The 9,204-nt window shown below is 43.8% G+C and overlaps 1 pseudogene; it reads right to left on the minus strand.

Moving 5' to 3' along the window:
• Nucleotides 1–5,698: 5,698 nt before the first annotated feature.
• On the minus strand, nt 5,699–6,349 carry LOC110289672 (large ribosomal subunit protein eL15 pseudogene; annotated as a pseudogene).
• Between the last annotated feature and the right edge of the window lie 2,855 nt (nt 6,350–9,204).

Consider the following 9,204-nt stretch of genomic DNA (forward strand, 5'->3'; position numbering starts at 1 on the left):
CAGGTGTGTTACACTAGGATTATAGGTGTATAGCTCTAGGATTACAGGTGTATAGCTCTAGGATTACAGGTATGTTACACTAGGATTACAGGTGTGTTACACTAGAATTAAAGGTGTGTTACACTAGGATTAAAGGTGTGTAGCACTAGGATTACAGGTGTGTAGCACCATTACCTCCTCCTACTACCTCTTAATTCATGCACTGTTCTGAAAGCTGCAGCAACACCTGAAGGCTGTCACGTGCACCTGTCTATAAAAGACCCTGTCCCCATGGACTTGGGGGATTAGATTAGGAGCTGCCCGTGATTGCTTAAACACCTAGTGCCTGTGCAAACAGAATCTAATGTGTTACACTTTCTCCACATTTTCAGGTATCCCTACATTTCTTTCTGGTCACATGTCATTGCCCCTGCTCAGACACCGTGCTCTTCTCTTTTATCACTGGGAAGTCCTGCTTGACATACAGAGGCACTCACCTGTGTCAAGGAGCTTCCAGCTTTCTTCTGTCCATCTTCTTTTGATTCTCAGTAACTGTCCTCAGGGTCTATCTGTCTCCATGCCTAGAGGAACATTCCTTCAAGAAATTTCAGCCTCTTCTACCTTTGCATCCTGTCTTAGTCACTGTTCCATTGCTGTGAAGAAACACCAGGACCAAGGAACTCTCATACAAGAAAGCATTTCCATGGAGTCCATTGTCATCGTGGCAGACAGCAGCAGGCATGAATAGGACTAACAAAGTAGCTGAGATCTACATCCTGACTCACAAGTAGAGGGAGAATCTGGGCCTCGTGGGGCCTTTTGAAATTTCATAGCCTAATCCCAGTGATACACTTCCTCCAACAAGACCACACCTCCCAATCCTTCTAATCCTTCTTAAGTAGTGTGACTCCCTGGTGACTAAGCATCCAAACATATGAATCTGTCAGGGTTCATATATTTCATATCTTTTCATATTCAATTTCTAATTTGGGTGTCATGTTAGTCAAGACTCTATGGAGGAATCAAATTGATATGATGATTATCATATGATCGATACGATACATATCTATGTATGATACATATCTATCCTATCATAAGGAGAGGAGATTATTAGATTGGCTTACACAATATGGGTTGAGTAGTCCATCAGTGGACTCCTACATCAAAGAGAGGCTGAGAACCCAGTACCTGCTCAGTCCACAATATTGGGTGTCTCAGTGGCCCCAATCTGTCTCTGAAGGCCTGGAGGATTCTGGCAGAAAATCTGGTCCTGATTGGAAGGCCAAAGAAGCTGGATTCTGATGTCAACAAAGATTTGTAGTGGCAGTGCCATAGACAGAGTAGACTGGCACACCAGCAAGGGCAAAGGCTGGCGTTCGCTCAGGTCTCTTGATCTGGGCTGTTGCTGAAACATGCTGCCTGCACTCAGGGAGTGTCTTCCTCCTCCTTGATTAGAAAGCAGGTCTTTTAGTTGATCCCAGATCCATTCAAGTTGTCAATATTTTATCTATCTCAGTTAGATACCCAGATAATCACATTCCAAAGCAGCATGTGGTTTGTAACAGGGATGATGCTGAATAAGCAAGGAAGACTGTGATGTGTTAGTGTCATGTCTGTGGGCTTTGATCTCAGGAGGCTGTTATTCAAGTCTGTTACTCAGCTAAAACAAGTAAAAGACTTGCAGCAAGTCTTAGATCTCTGCACCTCAGTCATTTCAGTGGCAAGTGGAATTATTAAGAGCAATACCAGCCACTTAAGGTTTTCAGAAATTAAAGGTGAGGTGACATTTCTGAAGTTGTGCAGCCCATTCTGAATGCTCTTCTAAATTTACTCTTCCCCCTTTCTTTTACATCTCTCCCCTCCCACTCACCCCACCCCCTGCCCACACACACAAATGGTCTGGTCTGGCTGGCTTTCAGGGTCTCTGTGGTTCAACCTCCTGGGAGTTAAGATGGTTCTAACTTATCTGATTGTGCATCTTTACCGCTCTCTTCCTTTAAGTAAAACTCCCATGTCTCTCCCAATCTTTCCTTAAGGCCTCTGCCCATGCCTTCTTTCAGTTAGGTCCCCTCCTCTATTTCTACCCAACAACCTGCTACTACTTACTAGTCTCCTCGTGATTTCTTCTTCATAATAGCACACACAGTGTTATCAACATCCCTTTACTCCCTGAAGTAATTGGTACTTAATGAGTGGCTGCTTGTATTCAAATGGCACTCTGTTTTCATAGTAGGATTATTGCTGGATAAAGACTGTAGTTGAAGACAGCACTCACCTTGCAGTGGAGGTCTGTGAATAGAGTCTAGTGCTCTGCATTCCAGTCTAATATAAAAAGAGGTTATGTCAGCACTATTAGTCTCTCCTCAACACTCAAAACCTCCATTGAAGGAAGGTTATATGCATTTAAAAAGGAAAAAAAAAACCCAACTACCAAAGGATCCTTAACTATCTAACCCCAGACAGACAAGCTCTTAACATGAAAAGATGAGGAGTAATATGAAAAAACAACACATTAGGTAGTGGACCATTTCGGGATTGTCTTCTTCTCTTCGGAGGGTCCTTCCAGACATGGGAAAACTCTTCCAGTTAGGATCTAGCTAATAGAATTTGTCATAAAAGTATAGCCATATATAACAAGATAGCCTCCAACTATTTGAGACTACACACTCTGTGCTTAGTGAGGAGGTTTCTAACAGAAGAACACACTGACAGAAGTGTCCCAGGAGGGTATGGTTGTGAAAATGAGGAACAAAATGAAACATTGGGGCCTACAAGGTCAAGTAAGACTTTTCAACAACAGATTGGAATCCAAATTCTCTCACTTTGAAAAAACTTGCACCCTTGGTATTTGAGTATCTGGCTGGATATTTTCATCATGAAACAAGACTTTTACCTGGCGAAGGAAATGGATCAGGTGAAGGAAGACCAGGCAGATGTAACAGTGATCCTACAACCAGCTAATAGAATGAACTTGATAATAACTGTTGGCATGTATGAAAAGTATGTTAGATTCCAGGTATCACACAGATGAGTCCAAGGCATGTACACAGCCTAGATCCTTCACAAAACACCTCTAGTGCTCCATTGTAACCACATCTGTACAAAGAAGGTGCCTTTGGGGAATGCAGTTCCAACCCAGAGGACTTGGTGCAAGGCAAGCACAGCTCCAACTTAACTTCATTTTCAGTGACCACTTGCTGTCTGCCAAGTTAGCTTCACTTGGTTGTGGTCTCTTCTCCATGCTAGGCAGGAGAGAAAGAATGGAAGTGTGAATGAAGTGCAGTGAGAAGAGAGAAGAGGGGAATCTCAGTGGACACTAGAGAGTCAGAAACAAGAAGAGACATGCCCCTTGACTCCAACAGCATGGAGAAGGAACAGGATAACCACAGGTAGTAAATTGTCCAGGTTTGGAACAAGAGTCAGTGCACAGGACATCCTATCTAAGACATTGCTGTGATGCAATTTGATAGCAGCCTCTGATCTTTGGTGGCTTGCTATTTACCAGTGGAAAAACTGAGGGTACAGGTTCTAATCACCTACTACAGCATATCACAAAGGCAGTAAAAAGCCAGGTTATGGCAGTCACTTCAACCTAGACTTAAGGAAGACTTTCAGAAGCATTAAACTGAAAAATAAACAACTTCTTTAATTCTTTGTGTACCTGATCCCTAACACTACTACTTTCATTGTGGATCTCAAAGTGTAAGATTGTCTAGATTCTCTGGAAATATAAGTGAGATCCCCAGAAAGCCTAAAAGGTAGCAAGAGAAAGACTGGAAGCAAGAGAAAGACTGGAAACATCTATGACTACATTCAGAGTGCGCACACTAACTGCTTGATTCTAATCAGCTGGGGTCCAGTTATTCCCAAGGCAAGAGTCACAGCATATTCACATATCTCCATGGCACTGTGACTCTATTGGCTGGAAGTTACAACCATGGGTTTTTTTCTTTATTATCTCAATTCAGAAACAGGAAAATAAAGAGAATTGTTGTTTTATTTCTCAAGGCCTAGGTACAGCAAGAAAATAAAAACAAATAAAGGAGAAAGAAAGCAAACAAACCCAGTTTCTCTTTTCCAAATGAAATACAGTGTTTTGGTTTGGATGAGAAATGGTGCCCCAATCTGGGTACCTGAACACTTGGTCCCCAGTTGGTGGCACTGTTTGGGTCCTTTAGGTACTATAGCCTTGCTGGAGGAAGTGTGTCACTAAGGTTAGTTGTGGTGGCTTGAATAAGAATGCCCCCATAGGCCCATAGATTTTAAGACTTGGTCATCAGGGAGTGGTACTATTTGAAAGGATTAGAAGGTGTGTCCTTGTTGGAAAAAAGTGTATGGGTGGTGGCAGGAGGGGATGGGTGTGGAGGAAGGTTTTGAGGTTTCTAAAATCCCATTCCAAGCTCAGAGTCTCTCTTTCTGCTGCCATGGGTCAGTATGCAAAGCTCTCAGCTCTTTCTCCAGCACCATGTCTACCTGTATGCTTGCCATGCCTTCTTCCAAGATGACAATGGACTGAACCTCTGAATCTGTAAATCAGCATGAATTAAATGTTTTCTTTATAAGAACTGCATGGTCACGGTGTTTCTTACACAGCCATAGAACACTGACTAAGACAGTGGGCTTTAAGATCTAAAGCCTTGTACCACTTCCTGCTTGCTCCATGCTTTGCATTTGCAGTTCCAGAGTTCCTGCTGCTGCTGCTATGCCTACAATGATAGATTCTTTTTTTTTTTATTTTAAACCTTTGAAATTTACTCCTTTTTCTTCCAATTTTTTATTAGATATTTTCTTCATTTATATTTCAAATACTATCCCGAAAGTCCCCTATACCTCCCAACCTGCTCCCTTACCCACCCACTCCCACTTCTTGGCCCTGGCACTCCCCTGTACTGGGGTATATAAAGTTTGCAAGATCAAGGGGCCTCTCTTCCCAATGATGGCCGACTAGGCCATCTTCTGCTACATATGCAGCTAGAGACACGAGCTCTGGGGGTACTGGTTAGTTCATATTGTTGTTCCACCTATAGGGTTGCAGACCACTTAAGCTCCTTGGGTACTTTCTCTAGCTCCTCCATTGGGGGCCTTGTGTTCCATCCAATAGATGACTGTGAGCATCCACTTCTGTATTTGCTAGGCACTGGCATAGCCTTACAAGAAACAGCTATATCAGGGTTCTTTCAGCAAAATCTTGCTGGCATGTGCAATAGTGTCTGCATTTGGTGGCTGATTATGGGATGGATCCCCAGATAGCCAGAAGCTGGAAAAAACCCAGATGTCCCTCAACAGAGGAATGGATACCGAAATTGTGGTACATTTACACAATGGAGTACTACTCAGCTGTTAAAAACAATGAATTTATGAGATTCTTGGGCAAATGGATTTATCTGGAGGATATCATCCTGAGTAAGGTAACCCAATCACAAAAGAAGTCACTTGATATGCACTCACTGATAAGTGGATATTAGCCCAGAAACTTAGAATATCCAAGATACAATTTGCAAAACACAAAAAAATCAAGAAGAAGGAAGACCAACGTGTGGATACTTCATTCCTCCTTAAAATAGGGAACAAAATACCCATAGAAGGGGTTACAGAGGCAAAGTTTGGAGCTAAGACAAAAGGATGGAACATTCAGAGACTATCCCACCAATGATAGATTCTTGTTCCCCTGGAACCAAGAGCCCAATACAAGTTCTCTCTTCTTTTTTTTTTTTTTTTTTTTTGACTGTCCTAAATTGTTTATTGGGTATGAATTTTACAAATATCACGTGTATTAGCGGTAACGGTGGAGCTGGAGAGTATTGCGCCTTCTCCAGGCCGCATGGCAGGAACCACCAATAGTGTGGTGGAATCCCTTTCCAAGGCCACAGCTCTTTCGACCAGCAGATGTCAGCCCACGCATCTCTCTGTGTTTGTGGACTGGTTTGGTGATCCACTGGGTGTCAGGATTTCTTCTGATAGCTTTATGGAACGGATCAATGAGGATAACCTCAAAAAATTTATATGTGGAATCTTCACCAACCCAGTAGGAATTCAGGACTCTCAAAGCCCCACAATGGCGCCCAACTCTCTCCTCAGCAACAGACTGAAGGCTTCGGGCAAATTTCAGCTGGTGGACAGGCTTGCCGTAAGGAACTGGGTGTTTACGACCACCACGGCGGACATGAATCCTGTAAATGACATAGCCTTGCTTAGCCTTGTACTCCAGGCTTCGAGGTTTATCAGGTCGGGTAGGGCGGGGAGTCCTGTGCGGCACAGAGAGCTGGAGGTACTGCCAGCAGCGGACCCTCAGAAGAAAGCGCATCATGTCGGACTGCTTCTTCCTCCATAGCTCCTGGATGTATTTGTATGCACCCATCTTGGCTCACCTGATGGCTGCCGCCAGAGGAAAGCAAGTTCTCTCTTCTGTAAGTTGCTTTTGCCGTGGAGTTTTATTGCAGCAACAGACAAATGACTGATACATACAGTTTCCCACTGAGATGGATAAAAATATGCCTATAGTGTGAGATTTAGCTTTAAGGTGGTATGTGCCAGTGGAGAACTAGAGGCAGGGGAAAAGAAGAGCTACACGTGCATGACAAAATGGGTTGAGGATGTGACACTCTTCGAAAGATGCGTGGCCTGGGAGTAGTATTCCAGAGGCAGCTGTAAGTGGGACTGTAACCTAGTTGAGAATCTCATCCTTTACACTGGTTCCTATACATGGATTGGAGAATGATCGTAGAATTTCTGGTTAGTACATCTTAGATTGTATGGGGAAAAAAATCTGAAATGGGCAGCACCCATCAAGACTCCCCAGAGAAAGGGGGACAGGATTAACTTTTTCAAGCTCTATTTATGTTTCTTACAATGTTGGAGAACAGGCATCCTATAAGAATAACTCAAAACCATCAGTGCCAACACGTCTTAGAGTTTCCTAGAAATACAATTCTTACTTCTCATACACACACACACACACACACACACACACACACACACACACACACACATACACATGTTGGGTTTGAATCCATGTTTGCCTGGCCACTGGGCATGGCCATGCATGTAGTACTCTGGGACTTATCTCACACCTCCACAGGGGTGACTGTTGGGCTGTAGAGAAGCACTGAGACACTGCTCCAGGGGTGAGAAAGCACAGTCTGAGACACAGGAAAGCCAGAGCTAGTTCGGGGGACCCCAGGCCTGTGATGAGGCCAGGCTGTGGGGTTCTCAGGCTCCTGGACATTCAGGCACTGCTGGGAGTGGCAGAAGAGCAGAAAACAGAGTTGGGGTGAGGGGGTGCTCAGGCTGCCTCTAGCCTGAGGTGAGGGGGTTTAGTGGGGGGGAAGAAGGAACTCCAGTTGGTCCCATAGGGATCATCCTCACCACGGTAGTTGACTTGATGGTGGTTGTGGCTGCACCATGACAGTAGTTGACTTCATGGTGGTTGTGGCTGAGATTGCAGAGAGGCCTCCTATGGGAGACTAGGTTGTGGCTCTATAGGCAAAGACCTTCTCATGGCTCCCCATGGTGGATCTCGATGAAAAGAGACAGTCTATGCTTTCAGTTTATTGTAATGGCAGAAAATGGATGAGTAAAACCAGAACCAACTTTCAGGGTGGGCCTGAGATTAAATACTTTTGCAGGAAGGAATGCCTGGGAAGGGAAGCTTATTGGCAATGCCCTCCAGGCCCCTAGGTACGTCATTAGCATGGAAAACTCTGTTTTGAGTCTATTTGACTGTGGTCACGTCTCTTTTCCTATTGTATTGGTCTGAGATGTTAGAGATGTCTCATCTACATGTGGGAGGGCTTCCTTATGTGACTGATGGCCACAGGTCTATGGAGGGCAGTGGCTATGTGACAGGGGCCTAGTGCTGAGAACATCCCTTCAGGATCTCCAGGGCTTCAAGCCTTTGGCTTGACTTCACCAGGCTTCTTCTCACAATCCACTGTCCTCCATACACACACACACACACACACACACACACACACACACACCAGGAAAAGGGATAAGGTCCAAAATCAAGATTCTTGTACTCTACAGTCTTGAGAGCTACGAGTTGGGTGTGTATGTATTTACCTTATCTCAGGTGTGCTGCTATGTCTAGAATATCTATTTCTGTTTTGGTGGTCTCCAAACATGAAGGAAACATTTTTATTTCCTAGATAGCTTATCTTGGTCTTAAGGAGTAAGAGTCCAACCTTTGACACAAAATTCCAGTCCACTTAGTACTATATTTCTCAAGCTAAACTAATAAATTATCATCATTTGGCCTTCCCTAGCTCAGTCACCTATGGGATATTCTTGCACTAAGCCAGCATAGTAGTCTATAACTTGACACTCAAAGGGCCCAATCATAGTGCTACCTCCTGATTCTATAAAGATGGAAAATGGGGCATTTTCAGGAGTTTGGTTGCTACCCCTTTACCTGCCCTTCACAGTTTCTGGGCCACATTCCTGGGGCTAGTGTTTGGAAACCACATACCTGAAAAGGAGCATCTATAAGGGAGGTTCCCATAGTGAACAGGACTTGGATTGGACCTGGGACTATGAAAATGACACGGGTAAGCAGAGAGGATCCATGAGGGTGAGTATCTGCAGAGGAAATAGGAATTCTACGCAGTCAGAATAGACATCAGCCTCTGAGGAGTGATCAGAAACTAAAAGGAAAAGTGAGAACATGATCAGTGGACCTTCATCTCTGCAGTTTAGGTGTTATTCAATTATTGGGGGGGGGACAAAGCTTTAATAAGCAGGTGGGGTGACAGGCAAGAAGACTCTTCACTTGGCAACCTCTTCAAACGCCAGAAAATGACACAATGTTGCATAGAAAGGAAATCCCAATAAGAGACCCATTCAGTGTTTATGCTTTTAATCCCATCATGGGCTCAAGGTAACAGAAAGATAAACAGACAATTAATATTTCTATCTAAAAAGGAATGAATACTGAATGAGCCATGATGGGCCTTTGTTGTGTTCTGTTCATGTGGAGGGATAGGAGAAGTAACAAAAGGTTTTCTGCTCCTTATGCCAGCACAAGTTTTATGGTGTTATGTAAATTATATGACTTGAATGTGTTCCCCAAAGTTCATGCAGAAACTTAATCCGTACCCCTGCCCCTGCAACAACAAAGCCTAAGCACCTAAGTAATAAGGCCTGCTGCATAAAAGGATCAATGCCAGTCATTACTGTGATGCTATGAGTTCAGTGTATTGCCTTCTTTCAAGTTCATCTTCTCTTCCC

Source organism: Mus caroli, unplaced genomic scaffold, assembly GCF_978045245.1.
Source record: "Mus caroli unplaced genomic scaffold, Mus_caroli_1 scaffold_2, whole genome shotgun sequence".
NCBI classification, from domain to species: Eukaryota; Metazoa; Chordata; class Mammalia; order Rodentia; family Muridae; genus Mus; species Mus caroli.